The sequence below is a fragment of the Diabrotica virgifera genome, chromosome 8, assembly GCF_917563875.1.
Source record: "Diabrotica virgifera virgifera chromosome 8, PGI_DIABVI_V3a".
NCBI classification, from domain to species: domain Eukaryota; kingdom Metazoa; phylum Arthropoda; class Insecta; order Coleoptera; family Chrysomelidae; genus Diabrotica; species Diabrotica virgifera.
Genome location: NC_065450.1, coordinates 180,143,259 through 180,158,830, shown reverse-complemented (window position 1 = coordinate 180,158,830; position 15,572 = coordinate 180,143,259). Strand labels below are relative to the sequence as shown.

The following is a 15,572-nucleotide window of genomic DNA, read 5'->3' as shown; positions in this document are numbered from 1 at the left end:
GCCTTCGTTAATTTTTTCAGATTTTTTGCATCAATACAGCACCTGAAAAAAATTATTTTCCAAAAAAACACTTTTTTTTCCATAGCGAACCCCCAGAAGCACCTAGGGACTTGAAAATTTGGCTGAGTGAGTTTTCAATTATATCTTTTCGAATGGCTAATCCCAAAATTGAATCGAGCCTGGTGCAATTTTGACCATCTTATCCCGCTATAGCCTTTATTCAATAGCAAACTGTATATGTATAAATAATATATGAAAAAATGTTTGTCCGAAAAATATGTTGGGCGTTTTAATAAGTCCGACACGTATAACATGTCAAATGACAGGATTTATATTCGTGGTAAATAGCAGTTTGATTTTTGCATGAGAGTTTAATGAAAGTCCAATAAATCAATTGGAAGTTCGGTCCGACAAAATACACGGGACGTTTTCGTAGTCTGACGTTCGAAACCTGTAACCTGTTCCACAATTCCACAGTGTTCTTGCACATCAAAGTTTGTCCGACTAGACACCGTTAAGCTAGTAACGAATTTTCAGCTTATTATTAATAAATTTTTTTGGTACGCGGGATCCAGGCCTATTAGTTTGAGTAAAAATTTGCGAATATGTATATCAGGCTTGCGTAGCGAAATGGTTAATGAGAAACAAGGTTAATTGTCTAAATAAAGTAATTGCTCTTCTTGATCAATATAACGGCTGTAATTAAAGGAAGAGAGCAATAATACTAAAAGAAGAATTTATTACATTTCCAATTACGAGGTTTACAGATGTAAAATAATTAATTCAGCGTAAAATTATTAATCAAAATTTCAAAACTGTGCTAAAGCGAATAAAGATAGATTTATTAATATTTTGTATTAGACCGACAGATATTAACAGAACTTCAACCACGATTTTCTGAGTCCTGTCCTTTGCAATACTGGATTAGAAAAGGTACTTACAATTTATGGAAAAATCCACGGGTTTCCTGTGAGATTTTCCTGTGAAAATTATATTTTCCATGAGGAAAAAAATGGGGAGTTGCGATGAATTTCTGAGTCCTGCCATATCCATAGAACGAAAAGATACTATCAATTTTATGAAGAAAATTTTTTGGACAGGAGGGTTGCAAAAGGACTAAGGGAGTATATAGATATACAAACGTGTAGTGAAAATACTGAACTTTTCATAATTTTGTGAGTTCTGCCAACTTAATAAATTAAACATAATTATTTGAAAATGATCGAAAAAAATGTTAGCATGACGTCTCCTAATGTTTAACTGCACTTGTCCCTTGGAAAATTCTGTGGAAAATTTTCACGCTGGTTCCGTGATTTTCTGAGTCATAAAATAAATTTTATTATAAAATAAATAATTTAAGTAGACATTATTCAAAATGGCAGGATGTTTAGTTACATCTTTTTTACTATATGTACATAGTTAAAAAATGTGTAAGAAAATTCGTGGAAGGTTACACGATCTTCTGAGTCATGCCATTTTGCACATATCTCAAGAATGTTACAAAGAGCCAGGATGGTTGTGTAGATATTTTGTATATAAAAATAAAATTTTAAGTCTGTAAAATTGTTGCAGGTTGTTATACAAACATATTCATATCACCACAATTTTATGAGCCACGCCATGTCAAATATGCTTAAAAACATTAATCAAAAACCATTTACAACGTGGCAGGATAACCGCAAAAATATTTAATACATAAAAATTAATTTTTATATCGTTAAAACAATCGTACGATATTAAATAATATTTTCCTGAGTAATGTCCCGGATTTTTACACACCTTTCAAATCTAATACCAAACTGTAACATCTTTATTTTATGCGATTAGATCATATTTGTATGTAAGTAAACGTAATAAAAGTAATAGGAAGAAAATCAATAATTTTACAATTAATTGGTTATAGTAGGGATTGTATCTATTATACAGGGTGTCCAGAAACTCTTCTAACTAACGAAGCCCGGAGATCCCTCAGATAATTTTAAGAAAATTTAACTCAATTCACCTAGACCCAAAATGCTTCCTTAGGAAGCTAGAGCTCTTTAAGAATGGCGTATTGTAACTAGTTTTTTTTAAATTGTAACAGTCTATATTAAATAGGCACATAAATACTACTACTACGTGTCTCTGACGCCTTCCAACTCCTAACCGCGATTCTTCTCTATTTAATTATAGACCAGGTAGGATTTCTCTTTTCCTCTAGTTCTTTTTCAATTCCCTCCCTCCAGCTTCTTCTCGGCCTTCCTGTTTTCCTTCTCCCTTGTGGTGTCCACGCCAAAATCTCTTTCGGGATCCTGTCATCTGGCGTTCTCTGTATATGGCCGTACCATCTCTTCTTGATTTGCCTACTAGTTACATTTTCTCTGTTCTGTGTTTCAGTGGCCAAACTTCACTGCCATATGTGATTACACTTTTAAGTATGGTATTGTATATAAACTGTTTGTTCGCTTTAGATATTGTTTGGTCCCACACAATGCCGGTTTATGGCTTTTCTACCCTGTATGTTTCTGTCTTTTTTAGTAGCATTGGGTGTTCCATCTTGAGTTATCTTTATGCCCAGTTACTTGTATTCATCGCAGTGTTTAATTTCTACCCCATCGTATAATATAATGGACTGCTTTGTATCTCCAATACACATGGCTTCAGTTTTCCTACTGTTGGCTTCGAGGCCCCATTTGTTATATTCTTAATAATAAATAATAAGATATATTCTTTTTCAGGCTAGTAAACTTCAAATCACAGATCAATATCTGGCGACTCAGAGAGGGAAAGGCCAAGCAGACATCAATACGTTTAAAAAAATTCTGACGAGAGTATAATTTATATCATCCACTTAGTACGCTACATGATTCGAAGTGTGTCTATCCACATATTGAGGCATCGAACCGACTAAAGATTTTATACTATAATTTAGCTCCCCAGGCCTAGAAAGGCCAGGTTTATATTATTTTCCATTATTTCCTGTTTGCTGCTTTATTTTTCTATATGCTTCTATACATTGTATTTGGGAATATCTTCAACTAAAATTTTACCAAAATTCTTTATAGCCCATTCTTTCACGGTTTTTGCTCTAAATTTTAAAGAACCGCTTGGATCGACATGAAATTTGGCATACGTATAGCTTATACGTCAAAGAAAAAAAGTGATACGGTGCCGATGTGTGCTTTTGCCCTGGGGGTGACTTTCACCCCCTGTTGGGGGTGAAAAAATATATGTCCAAAATAAGTCCGGAAATGGGTAAACTGACTAATTTTAAGTAACTTTTGTTCTATAGAGCTTTTTCGCCAAGTCAACACTTTTCGAGTTATTTGCGACTGAATATGTTCATTTTTCAACAAAATAACCACATTTTTAGACGGTTTTTCGCAAATAACTCGAAAAGTAAGTATTTTGTCGAAAAAAACTTTCTTAGCAAAAATATAGCCTATAAAAAAGTAAAAAAAAAAGTGGTGTACGTGTTAGGTCTCTGGATCTCGTAGAATCAGAGTTAGAGCCAATGAAAAATAGATTCATATTCACCAAATTTCAAATAGAATATTTCGACGTAAAATATCCAAAAAATTAAGCACTTTTTGGGAAAAACCCATTATAACTTTTTTAAAGTGTTTAAAAAAAGCTTTATTTCTGTTTTTATAAAAAGTTTCTAGCTTTAAATTTAAGCAAGTTACGCTCAAAATAAAGTAGGTCCCTTTTGTTTTTGCAAAAAAAAATCGGGAAAACCACCCCCTAATTAGCAACTTAAATGAAATTAATCGTTACCGCTCCACAAGTTATTTTACCTATGTTGTGTTTATATGATCTGTAAGTTTCATCGATTTAAAGTGCTTATTTTTGAAAAAATTTGGTTTCAAATTAAAATTTTTAAAAATTTAAATTTTGAAAAGATGCTTTTTTTCAAAGTAACTTAAAAATCGTTAGAGATACCAAAAATCTTCAAAAACAAAAAAAGTCAGATTTGCTTTTCTGAATATCATGTATTTTTTTGTTTTTCTGTTAGACAAAAATTGATTGAGATTTGGTGTTTCTAAATTTGCATACATTCGTGATCAGTGACTCGTTCAACTCCTTTTAAATACAGCCCTTTCAATAATAAGGACTTTGAACCTATGAAACTTACAGATCATATAAACAATATATACACGAGTCAAGAAATTTGTGAAGTCGTAATGATTAAGTTTATTTAAGATACTAATTAGGGGGTGATTTTCTCGATTTTTTTACCAAAACCAAAAGGGACTAACTTTATTTTGAGCGTAACTTGTTTAATTTTGATGCTAGAATTTTTTTATAAAACAAAAATGAAGCTTTTTTTAAACACTTTAAATAAGTTGTAATGAGCTTTCCCCGAAATGTGCTTTATTTTTGGTTATTTCACGTTAAAATATTCCATTTGGAATTTGACGAATATGAACCTATATTTCATTAGCTATAACTCTGCTTGTACTAGGTGTAGAGACGTGATATATACTCCATTTTTTTAAATTTTTTACAGGCTATATTTTTGCTAAGAATGTTTTTTCGACAAAATACTTACTATTTGAGTTACTTGCGAGAAACCGTCTAAAAGCGTGGTTATTTTGTTGAAAAAATGAACATATTCACTGCCAAATAACTCGAAAAGTATTGACTTAGTGAAAAAACTCTATAGAACAAAAGTTACTTAAAATTAGCCAGTTCATCGATTTCCTGACTTTCTTTGGACGAATATTTTTTCACCCCCAAGAGGGGGTGAAAACCACCCCCAGGGCAAAAGCACCTATCGGCACAATATCACTTTTTTTCTTTGACTTGTTAGCTAGGTGTATGCCAAATTTCATGTCAATCCAAGCGGTTCTTTAAAATTTAGAGGTTTTGCAATATTTTACCGTTAAAGAACGGACTATTATGAAAATTCACTTTTTTTACCAAAAACTATAAAATAAGTATATTGTTTTCATTACAGGCAAGACATTTAAATCACATTTCATAGTCCAAAAGATGTAGGATTTGGATGTAAAATTTGGGAATAAGTAGGTCATTACGTAACTAAGCAAAATCTTCAGGGGCAGAACGCTGCGTGGGGCATAAAGAGGTGGTGGGCAGGAGTGAATATAAAAATTATAAGGACAAGTGTCACAAAAAAACCCATTATAATTGTTACATTTACCCCTGCACACCAGCCATTTGTTCCCCACGTAGCGTTACGCCCCTGGAGATTTTGCTTAGTTACGTCATGATCTACTTATTCACAAATTTTGATGCACTATCTCGATCATGAGCGTCACAAAAACCCCTTATAATTTTTATATGCACCTTTTCCCGCCACCCCTTTGTTCCCACGCAGCTTTTCGCCCCCTGGAGATTTTGCTTAGTTACGTCATGACCTACTTATTTTCAAATTTTGATGCACTATCTCGATCAAGAGCGTCACAAAAAATACCATATAATTTTTATATTTACCCTTGCCCGTCACCCCTTTGTCCCCCACGCAGTGTTCCGCCCATGGAGATTTTTCTTAGTTACGTCATGATATACTTATTCCCAAATTTTGTTGCACTATCTCGATGACGAGCGTCACAAAAAAAACATTATAATTTTTATATTCACCCCTGCTCGCCACCCCTTTTTCCCCACTTAGCTATCCGCCCCTGGAGATTTTGCTTAGTTACCCCTGGATCTACTTATTTCCAAATTTTGGTGTACTATCTCGATCATAAGCGTCACAAAAAAATAATAAAAACCGCGACTTTGACCCCTTATAACTACCCTCGTCCCCCACTCTAGTTTCCACCCGTAGGGGAAAGTCATGTACACAACCGATTCAATCTATCCCCATATAGTTTGTCCATATTACTTATCACGAGCAAAATCCGCTTCTATCTCTCCGACTATAACGATTAATTATTATCATTTCCGGTTTATTTAGACATAACTAATGGGTTAGAACTTCACTATTGTTTCGATATAAATGTCAGAAACATGTTCACCAAAGGGGTCGTTAATATAGCAGATTCAAATAATATTAACCGTGCGTGTTCATTGTGAAAATTTAACTCGATATTACGGGTTGGTAAGTACGGTCCATTTTAACCATTTTAATAGCAGATAAATTATCATTCATTTTATCTGTCGGTAATTCTAGGACAAAACGTAAAGTGGCATTAATAGTATTTATCTATAACAATAGCTTTAGGCTTAGACAATGCAGTAATAGACTCTAAATATACAAAATATACATATTATTATACAACCAAAATATACAGGGTGGTCCATCTTATTCGCCTCGGTCTCTGTACGGAAAACGACTTAATATTTCTTCACAGAAATATACACAATATACAGGTCCCTTAATACTACAACCAAAAATAACGTGAATTATACAGGGTGCTTCAAAAAAGAGTGGTATATCAATGTTATATTTTTTCTTACGGAACATCCTATATCAGATAACATTTTTTAATTGCTCTTAATAAATAAGTTATATTTTTCTAAGGCTTCCCTATACCTAAATACAGGGTGTTTTGTTTTATTTCGATTTTTACAAGAATGTCAGGATATAGAATAAATAAATATCTACGAATCTAACAATCAAAATAAAATTTTTCTTGGTTCTTATGGAAAATTTCAGGTAATCGACGATTTCAATATTTTGCCCGACAGTTGATTTTTATAATGTTTTAAATTTCATTATCTACTGTGTATTAATTAATCCTATTTTGTTTCATGTTCTACCTGCAGCTGAACCCAAATCGGCAGTACCCAATATTTTTGCAAGAGTCCGCAAATATTCTTCCCAGTCTCTTCTTCACCAAGAACCGGCAATTTGGTGAACAAAAATACATTATAAGTGAAGTATTAGTTACTTTATTGTGCCAAAAATTTATTGTATCGATATATTTGTACACACTATACACTACAACTGTATTAAATGTAATTAATATATGACACGTTTTTGGCACAGGCGTACCAAAAAATTGTTTCAGGCCTACTTTGGTTTTGTAGAAAATTTAAAAACCTGAAATTCAAAACTACCAAAATATTCTCACAATTTTTATTGCTGAAAAACGGATTTCAGTGTATATTACATTAAATTAGTTAGCATATATATAAAAATACAAAACGACCAGTAATTTCCAATAAGCACGATAATTTTAGCAAAATTTATTTCAAACCTATTCTATGGAATTTTTTGGATGAATGTATTATTTTACGGATACTAGTTTTCTCCTTTTTGCAGTTAATTTTATCACTGTCGTATAAAAATTTAATTAGCTGGTAAGACATTGCAACTGGTATCGAAATATTCCGTGCTATTTTTGTCCATGCAAGGGGTCAATAAATATACCCAAATCGGCCTAGAGAAGAAACTTATAGATATCCCAGCCTTTTAAACACAAGAAAGGGAGCAATACCAACCAATTATAGAAGAACATATCTTAATTTATAGTCGAGTAAGGCAAGATGATAAAGGCATACAAGGACTTGACAACTTGCCATCAAAGATACAAAAATCAGGTACCAAAATGTTAATAAATATTGAAAGTGATCACCTTAGTCAAAATAAGAATAGTAAGAGAAGATTTAAAAATTATCTAAGTATACAACTCACAAAATTATAACCATAACCGATCAAGTATATGAAGAACCACAACCTGGTCTATTGACCAGGTTAGAGAAGATAGTATGACACATAAGCAATCTCATACCACTCATACACCAAAAAGCTAATAGTTAACAAATTTTTATATTCTTTTTCTCATAGGCATCTTTCAGTGCTTCACAGTTTTTCGATTTCTTTCTAACGCATTAAATTGTATGTGACAGAAAAAAGGCACGTCTGTGATTACAGACATTTATAACATTTATTCTAGTTGTCGATAAATGGCGCTATAATCAAAAAAAATATTTACGAATTATATAATATATCTACGAATATAATCTGTACAATAATTTATAAGACTATACAGATCAAAGAAAATACCATTTTATAAATGCAATAAACACAATTGATTTGTTTTTATACCAAATTGCAAATAAAATGTGACAACTGTCAGATTTAACTAAAATGTCATGTTAGAATAAATGTTATTAATTTATATTATCACGAACTTACCTTCTTTTCTATCATTTGTGACGTACTGAAAAATGCACATGAAAAGGACCACACCTGTTACGAACTCAGACTAAATAATATGCTTTTTAACTATAGAGCACAAAAGTGTACAATCATGCAATGTCAAAACTGTAACACTGATAGAACCAACATGACAGGAAAATTACTAATTTCGGAATAGGCACAATATTTTTTGAGATCTTGGAGAGGATAAAAAAGCAAATAACACCAAGATATCCTGTAAAAACTCATAGGTTTAAACAGAAAGTTAAGATTAGAAGTGAAAAAATAAGAAAGTCTCTTTGCAATGTAGAAGAACACAAGTATAACAGGAATACAAATTTTACAATAGAATTATTTACAATAGAATTAAAAGAGGTATTGGGAGTGAGAGTATGTAAACAGAAATAAATTTAGAAAATATCCAGAAGACAATACAAAGAGATAAAAAACTTATAAAAATGGAACATATTTAAAAGAAACAAAAATGAATTGCTTACAATTCTTATTTCATACATGCGAAGAGGAAAGGATACACGAAAAGACTTAGGGAATAATTTAAAACAATCTTAGACCAAAATAGAATATTATAAAAATCGACATGCAGTAGTGTGTTGAATCTTACAGCAAAAGTGACAAGAAATAAACTGAATAAACATATAACATTACCGACAAATAGCAAGCTTTTAGACCAAGATCATGTATTATTGCAATATTTATAGCAATACAATAATTGAAAGAGAAAGACCTGGAACACCATATACTAGCATATCTATATTTTGTAAATATAAATAAGTTTTTTACAGGTTTTTATTGCACTGGAATAAAGAGGAAGATTGTTTGAGTTCACTACTTTTCAACATGATAATAAAGGAAATAATCAAGAAAGCACAAATAAAAGGGCATCAAAGGGGAAGAAAATAACTTAGCATAAGATGCTATAAATAGTGCGATAATAATGGCACAAAGTGAAGAAGACTTACAGAGCACACTTTACGAAATTAATATGAGAAAAGCTGAAAATCTTTAGAAAAATTGATGAAGTAGCACTACTAAACCAAAAAAAAGTTTTTTACAAATCTTTACTACACTTGGATAAAGAAGAGAGTTGCTTGAGTTCACTACTTTCTAACATGATACTAAATAGAATTATCAAGAAAGTACAAAAAAAGGACACCACATGGTAAGAAAATAAACCTAGCATAAGATACTATGTAGATGTCGCGATAATAATTGCACAAAATAAAGATGACTTACAGAGAATTTTTTATGAGGTTAATATGGTAAATGCTGGAAGTCCTTATAAAAATTGATAAAACAACACTTAGCGATAGGTCCCGAAGCACAGATACAAGACATTCTTGTCATTTAATTGACAGTTGAATAAGGTTGGACGTATTATCTTTTTATTAAACTACTTAGTTTGCATTATTTCCAGTAAGAAAGAGAAACAGTATCAATTAAAATATATACTTTAAATGTCCTTGTATGTATTAAAAACCATACATACAAAAATTCTCTACAAAACTAGTAACAAAGAATGGCGATAATACCAGATATTTTTATTAATTTTATTAACAATTTTATAAACGATATGTACTGTTATGTAAACGTTATTGTAAAGAATTAGAATATATGGATTTTTGTATACAATTTCTTTCTACATTCAGCAATGATTAAAAAATTTGAGCAAAGTGAACAAAATAAAACTATGTTAGTATATTGTTTTTTGAGTAATAACCAATTTTTTTAACTAAATTAGTGCTATCATATTAGATTATTAATCGATCTACTTCAGATATTATTAAACAGACAAGGACTAATTTTAAAAATATGTATAAACAAAAAACGTCTGAAAACAAATTCACACAAAATTTTCGTGTAGTGAATAACATTAAAAAGATACATAAATCAAATACAAACAAATATAATACAATGAAATTATATCTACATAGCTCTGAATGCATCAGATTTGTCCACTAAAATATCCAATTCTGAACATATTTTACCTCTATGTAATTGGACGGGGGCTCTAAAATTATTGATATGTTGCCCGAGTTACACTTTGACAGTTTTAATTTCACGACCCGAAGGGGAGTGAAATTATGTCAAAGTGTCACGAGGGCAAAATATCGATAATAATTTTAGAGATCGAGGGCAATTCGCTGAAATTTTTTCATGGATAAAACTGTCTTTTTAAATCAATTTAACTATAATATTTTATTCATATCTTCACCTGAATATTTGCTAAGGCTGTTTCTTGGTGTTCTCTGTGACAAGTTGTAAAATATTAATTGTCATTAATGTCACTGTATGTTCATTTTCGCGTAGTAACGAAGGGCATCTGACGTAATGCTTGACGACGGGATATTATCAAAAATTATCAGTAGTAATTGCACAAGACCTCTAAAATTATCGAATTTTTTCCGAGTGACACTTTGAGAGTTTTAATTTCTCGAAAGGGAGTAAAATTATGTCAAAGTCTCACGAGGGCAAAAATTCGATAATAATTTTAGAGATCCAGTGCAATTTGCTGCGATTATTTTTTTCACCTGTCAAATTCTGACGTTTTTGCTTTTTCAGCCAATCACCACGCGTCGTTCTAGCCAATCATTGAGTGTAATACTGATAAAACAGCCTCTTCCTTGATAAAACAGTCTCTTCCCTGATAAAACTTAAGGAACCCTAAATTTAAAAATATAAAATAATTTATCTATAACCTACTTAAGACATTGATCCTAGTTGTCTTAAAAATATTTCACAGATGCCCGTATTTACTAATAAGACATATTGGTTCACAAAATAATCTTTTCAAATACCACTCGTCCTCTAAATTTTGCTTGATAAATTTTTTCGTTTTCATACTTAAACTTCTTTATTTAGGGTAAAATCACTCAAACAAACCGAAATGGATAAAATCACTCGTCCTTCGGACTCGTGACTTTATCATTCGGTTTGTTTTCGTAATTTTACCAAATAAAGAAGTTTTCGTGAAAACAAAAAAATTTATCGATAACATTTAGAGGACTCGTGGTATTACCTTTGATTATTTCATAAATAAAACTGTTCAAAAACAAAATTTTTTTGTAATTCATTTATGTAAGTACAAATTACTATAGTTAAACACACAGTTGTTATAAATATTTGACGGTTGAAAGTCATCACTTTTATACCTTTTAAAACAGTAATTGTCATTAATGTCACTGAATGTATTTTTTCGTAGCAACGAAGTGCATCTGACGTAGTAAACTTGACGACGGGATATTATCAAAAGTTATCACTTTAATTTTTATTTCTGTAGTTTTCTATTGGTCAGAATTTCCTATGAATGAAATAATCAATAAAATTTTGGGGTATTGTTTTCCAAATTGTTTGCAATTATTTATTAGTCAACAAACAGATTAAAATATTTGAGCTAGGCTACATTATTCAAAGATTGAATGTACAGTGTACATTGACTTGATATAATACCATCAAATCTTTGAATAATGTAGCCTTTCTCAATTAAATTAATCTGTTTGTCCTTGTTCGAGTGTGTATTAACTGTTTTATTAATTTTAATTAAATGTCTACGACGTTCTAAGATATCTTCGTCCTTGTTTGACGAAATGCCCCTGTCCCTTATGATGCTCTGACAGCGAAAGTACTTTGACAAGATTTAATAAATGACAGTGCTCGATATCAGTCCTTAAGTAAACTTAAACATCTGGCCATGCCCGCAACAATGTGTTCATTACAATCAATTCATGTCCGGAGAACACTTCATTCTTGTAGTTCCATGATAATATATCCATTTGTTCAACAATTCTCACGCGGTGAGGACGGGCATTTTCGTCGATAAAAATAAATCTGTAGCAGATAGCATTAGCAAATGACACTATTATTGGCTCTATAATCGTCACGATATCTTGGTAAGTCCTATTAGCCCAGTAAAAGAACGTGAAATACGGCGATGCCGTGTAATTTTCAGGGTCACCACCGAATTGCATGAAAATTTGGATCCAGGTTCTACTTACCCTCCACTCCAAAGTTGGACTTGTGCCGTTGGCTGCTTTTACTTGGAGGGTGAATGTAACCCCTTCTCTGGGGTAAAAAAACCTACGTTTAAAAGTTCGGAAATGAATAAACTAACTGATTCTCAGCAACGTTTGGTCTAGTTTTTTAATACTAATAATAAAAGTCAATACTTTTCGAGTTATTGGCGAGTGAAAATGTCTATTCTTCAACAAAAAAAAAACACGTTTTCACGCGATTTTTCGCAAATAACTCAAAAATTAAGTATTTTATCAAAAAAATATTCCTATCAAAAATATAGATTATAAGAAAACGAAGAAAATGGTGTATGCATGAAGTATATATACCTAGTAAAAGCAAAGTGGCAGCTCATGAAAAATACGTTCTTATTCGTCAAATTCCAAATCGTATATTTCAACGTGAAATAAACCAAAAATAAAGGCCTTTTTGGGGAAAACTTATTTAAACTCTTTTAAAGTGTAAAAAAAGCATTATTTTTAATTGTTTAAAAACGTTTTTAGTCCTTGTGGGATCGGTACTCACCGGAGGGACCGCAGACGTTCGGATACAATTAGCGTCTCTTTGCAAAGACAATGACGTCGACTTTGCAAAGTAACAAGACACTTACTCAACACACACACTACACATGACACCAGGTACCTAACTGTTCAAAATTACCGTACCTACCATGCCAATGGCCATTAGTTGTCAAGGCATTAGCTAAATAAAAAAAAGCAAAAAAAACGTTTTTAGCATCAAAACATAAAAAGCATCAAAAATAAAGTTGGCCCTTTTTTTATTAAAAAAAATCGTGAAAAGCTCCCCTATTTTACACCCCAAACGAAATTAGTCGTTACCACTTTACAATTTACTTTAATTATGTGTATTTTATACATATCTGATCCGTAAGTTTCACCGGTTAAAAGTGCTCATTTTTGAAAGGAAAATACTTATAAAAGCAAAACCTACATTTTTTTTTACTCTTTGACATTTTTCTTATCGTTAATACTTAAACGTTACTTTCGTTTAACTAATACGTTATTTTAAAAAAATTGCATTTTTTCCAAAATAAAAAATTTTACTTTAGGTAGCTACTATAAAACTAAATTTTTCAAAAATAAGAACTTCGAACCGGTCGAACTACAGATCATTATAAACAATACATAATATGTATTATTATAAAGTAAATGGTAAAGCGGTAACGATTAATTTTATTTGGGGTGCTAAATAGGGGCAGATTTTCACGTTTTTTTTTATCAAAAAAAGGACCAACTTTATTTTGAGCGTAACTCGCTTAGTTTTGTTGTTAGAAACTTTTATCAAAAATTAAAATAAAGCTTTTTTTACACACTTTTAAAAAAATTTAATGAGTTTTCCCCAAAAAGTGCTTAATTTTTTGGGTATTTCACGTTGAAATATTCGATTTGGAATTTTATAATATGGAATTTTATATATGTATTCGATTTTGGAATATGGAATAAATAAGAACATATTGTTCATGAGCTATAACTTTGCTAAATACATAGATTTCATGAGTACACAATTTTTTAGTTTTTTTATAAGCTACATTTTGCTAAGGCTATTTTTTTTTCGATAAATACTTACTTTTTGAGATATTTGCGAAAAAGTGCTTGAAAACGTGATTTTTGTTGAAAAACAAATATTTTCACTAGCAAATAACTCGAAAAGTATTGTCTTATTTAAAAACTCTATAGAAAAAAAAAAGAAGTTGCTTAGAATTAGTCAAGTTATCCATTTCCGGACTTATTTTAAATGTATGATTTTTCACCTCCAAGAAGGGATAACTTTCACCCCCCCCCCAAGTAATAGTATTTAAAAACTCTATAGAAAAAGAAAAGATGTTGCTTAGAATTAGTCAAGTTATCCATTTCCGGAATTATTTTAAATGTATGATTTTTCACCTCCAAGAAGGGGTAACTTTAACCCCCAAGTAAAAGCAACCAACGGCACAATTCCAACTCTAAAGTGGAGGGTATCTAAATCCAAATTTTGAAGCCCATCCATCGTGACGCTAAAAATGACACTCCAGAACGGTCATTACTGGGCTATATAAAAATTTGGTGGAAACAATCCTTCCGCCAAATATTAAACTTTAAAAAAAACTCTGGTTTTTCACAATAGGAAAAGTCAGTCGATAAAGTTAAATACCGACTGTAAAGAATTTATTTTATATAGAATTTTTTATATTCTTTTTTGTGGAGGCAATTCCTACTAGAATAAATATTGCAATGTTTCCTCATACATTTTGTTACTTTGGACCAAGACGACGAAAATCACACAAAGTACTTATAGAAAAAAAATAGTAATAACACCGTGAAAACTTCAAACAAATTAAAATTTCAAATTAAAAAATTCTCTCAAAAAAAAAACAATTTACAAATTTTAAAATGTCATTACGTGGGTCTCTCTCGATGTTTTTGTTGCGTTGTTTAAAATGTAGAGCCTATTTCAATGCTAATTTTATGAGTATTTCAATGTAGTAACTAACGCAATTCGCTTCGCTGTTTTCTTATCCATTTTGGTTCACACTCTAGCTGAAATTCTCATAAAATTTGCTTTTAAATGGTATGTTTTACTTTGCATTTAATAACGAATCTTTTGAAAACAAGATAACCTAAAATGAGATTTGTGTACACGATTTGTATCAAAATTAGACGGGTGTTTCCAAAAATTGTTACTTCAAGCAGACATGTTTGCTTAATCTGATAATTAATCGATTAAGTTAATTAAATAGAGAAAATATAGAAAAAAGGCAATATAGACTTAATCGACTTAAGAAATACCATAGACACCATAGAAATGTATACCGAAAAGAGTATACAAGGGACTAGAATATGCAGAAAAAAAGAGGCTTTGAAAAAATAAGTACAAGAAATCCTACAGCATAAAAGACACAAAAGCAGAAACTTTTATAAAGGAATAAAAGAAACCACACAGCCATTTAGACCAGAATTGACGATATGCAAAAACAAGGACGGAGAACTACTAACAAAGAAGCAAAAAATTATAAAGAGATGGAAAGAATATTGCGAAGAAATCCTAAACGCAGATAACGAAATGAACAAAATGGGACAATGCATCATACAGCGGAGCAATACATTGAAAATTCAAATTATAAAGAGTTGGTTTAGATATTAACGAAACAAAGTAATTAAAGCACTCAGGGGAGTGCCAACAGAAGTGAAAACTTCTTGCGAAGCAAGCTCCTTCGGGTACACACTCTATCCCTCTTCCAGCCATTATAACTTCGGTCGAACTTATACGCAATTCAAGATAAAGCATATAAATTATTAATATCTCATCGTGTCGATGACTATTGCGAGTTCAATGCTTTTTCCCCTATCCAAAGAGACGTACTATATCTATATTATTATACATACGCATTGGGTGCGTCCTATACTATTTATATATAGAATAGAATAGAATACATACGCATAATACATAAACG

At 31.2% G+C, this 15,572-nt stretch overlaps 1 protein-coding gene across 1 annotated transcript in view; it reads left to right on the top strand.

Annotated features, from left to right (window-relative positions):
* Positions 1-9,729, top strand: part of LOC114332169 (uncharacterized) — a 400,535-nt gene extending 390,806 nt beyond the window's left edge. The window contains exon 7 of the mRNA XM_050659182.1: positions 6,715-9,729. The gene's annotated coding sequence lies outside the window, so the exon portion shown is untranslated. The remainder of the gene's footprint in view (positions 1-6,714) is intronic.
* The last annotated feature ends 5,843 nt before the right edge of the window (positions 9,730-15,572 follow it).